The sequence below is a fragment of the Petaurus breviceps genome, unplaced genomic scaffold, assembly GCF_028583685.1.
Source record: "Petaurus breviceps papuanus isolate PSGF00001 unplaced genomic scaffold, PetGlider_PUasm1.0 188, whole genome shotgun sequence".
NCBI classification, from domain to species: domain Eukaryota; kingdom Metazoa; phylum Chordata; class Mammalia; order Diprotodontia; family Petauridae; genus Petaurus; species Petaurus breviceps.
Window position 1 is genome coordinate 25,296,781 of NW_027185804.1, and position 2,675 is coordinate 25,299,455.

A 2,675-nucleotide genomic window follows, 5' to 3' on the forward strand; every position below is an offset into this window, starting at 1 on the left:
TCTCTCTCTCTCTCTCTCTCTCTCTCTCTCTCTCTCTCTCTCTCTCTCTCTCTCTCTCTCTCTCTCTCTCTCTCCCTCCCTCCCTCTCTCCCTCCCTCTCCTCTTCCCTGTCTTCTCCCCCCCCCCACTGTCTCCTTTAAAAAAAAAGTTCTCCAGGAGTGGACTGTGGCTAAAAGCCTTGTCTTCTCCCTTCTCTGTTCAGGACCTTTTGATGTTCCTGGATGTTTTTTCCCATCTGCGGATCTGGATTAGCCACTGAGTCTAGGGGGTCGAAATTGTCTTCCCCTTAACTTAGGAGGATGAAGTCCGGAAGGACCCCATTTGGGTGAACGGGATTTGTATTTGGTTTTATTTTTCTTGTCCCCCTCCCCACCTTTTACTAAAAAAACGTAGGGAGACGGAGGGTGGATTGCATCCCATATCGAATTCTGTCATTCACATACCACGAAGCAGGAGCTTTCTACTGGTCTCTGGAGTAACAGACATGCCATTACACGATGCAGTTCTGTTCATGTGTGCATTCTTTGTTCTAAGGATGTAACCGCTGTTAATGGCAAGGCTAAGCGGATATGGAGACCAGAGATGCCAGTAACTCAGAACAGCCCTCAGAAAGCCTCGGGAACAGATTCCACTCATTTGTTAAGCTGTCATTTGGCCTGAAAACGATGATACCGAATGAACTGGATAAACCTAATCAAAGATAATGGATTTTCCTCCCTCTTGACCCCCACCCCTCTTACCCCCAACAAACCTGCCGAGATGTTGACAGTGACCAGTCTCAAAGAAAAGAAAAAGGGGGAGGGAGGGGAAACCCAGTTTCATGCACTTTACTTTGATTTTTTTTAATTTTTTATTAAAAATAATTTTTTAATTTGTCAGTATCTGCCTTCTCTGTATATATGTGCATAAACTGTTGTGTAAATATACTAAACAAACTTATATTTCAATAAAAGGGGATTTAAAGTTTAGAATTTGGACAGCTTTAACTATTTGAGGCAACTGATATTCCTCCACCCACCCAGGCCTGAGCCGAGTACTTAGCTGAATTGCACTGAATTCCTTCAGACAAACATGCAGTTAGGCAAAAATCTGTCACAGTGACCTCAAAATGCTTGTAAAAACAAAGAGATTTCTAGCAATGTAGGTCACTTTAGGGAGAATTACTGAGAATTTGCCTTGTCTTTGTTCAGCTCTTACCATTCTTCACTGAGGACTGAGAAACAAGTGCTCAACTCAGCTTGGGGGGCAGAGGGGAGAAGAAAAAAAGCTTTCTATTTCCTGACAAAGAAAACTTCAATAAAAAGGATTTGACTGGAATATATTCCTCTATTAATCATGTGAGAAATGTGACTGAACCAGACATTCAGGTTTAAAATATTATAAATTCCCTTTAAAATATAACAAAAATCCCTAATGGTCACATGTTCAAGTATTGCATTCAGTTTTTTGATTCTCTCCCCACTGATACATACAGATAATACACTCAGCACATACTGTAAATGTGAGGAGGAAAGAAGGTAACCGGAGCCATAAATTAATCCTCTTTAATCTCTTGGTATGTATTCCAATTCATCAAGCCAGAGCACAATTTCCCCATCATCTGGCCAAATCCAGCTCTTGATGGGATGGAGTGCTGCTATTGAATGTAGTAATCTTGTCTTCTCAGGGAAGCAGTGCTGACTTTTGAGCTTGAGAAGCTAGAAATCAGCAACAGAAGGCAATATGACAATATTTTCCTCAGATCTCCAAGCTTGCAAAACCAATCTTGGGGTCTGGGATTTAGCTTTTTTTTTTTTTAATCAAAGGCAGGGACTTGTAATAATCTATTCATTATATTTTTGACTGGAGAGGCACCTATGAGTAGTGTTAGAGGTTTTTCATCTAAGACATTGACACAGACTGGGTGACCCTGACCAAGTCACTTAACCCCTCAAAGCTCTAGACTACTCTCTGAGACTTTCACGATGCAGAGAAGGTATCCATCTGCCTACCCTTTTCTCAGTGGGTTTTTCTCTGTATTGTGAAACTAGCTCTAGTCTATCCCCAATTTTTGGTATGCAAACAGATATACTTATCGCAACTACTTTTTATAGAAGGACCTTTACTGAGAGTTAATTTTCAGTAGAGGAATTGTTTTAAAGTCTTATATTTTGGCTTGTATTTCAAACCTAAAGGTTTTATCAGAGCCTTGGTGGGATTGAATTCCCCATGGTTCTCTTCTTACCCCCAGGGACTCATGTACAAGTGGTATGCATTCTGGGCTGCACTGTCTGGAGAATGTTGACCAGGATGGTGAAACTGACAGAAACCATGTATGGTCATATGAAGTTGAGTGGAATTGAGGATATTTAACTTGGAAAAGAGAAGATTCGGGGTGGGCAAGTATCATATGACATTGGGGTGTAGGGACCATTTCATTCTGGGCTTTCTTCTCCCTGTTGTCCAAGACAGAATCAAGTCAATAACCACTGGCCAATAGAAATTTAAGAGTCATGTTCAATTCAATAAGCGCTTAATAAATGTTTGTTGATTGACTGATTTATTAGTTTTGCTTGACTGTGAAGTGTATCTGAAGGACCAATGAATAAAAGTTAGAGGGAAGCAGGTTTGGAGTGTTGTAAATAAGGATGAAATTCAGATTTGGCCAGCAATGGTGCATGAAGCTGAGCTCGAAT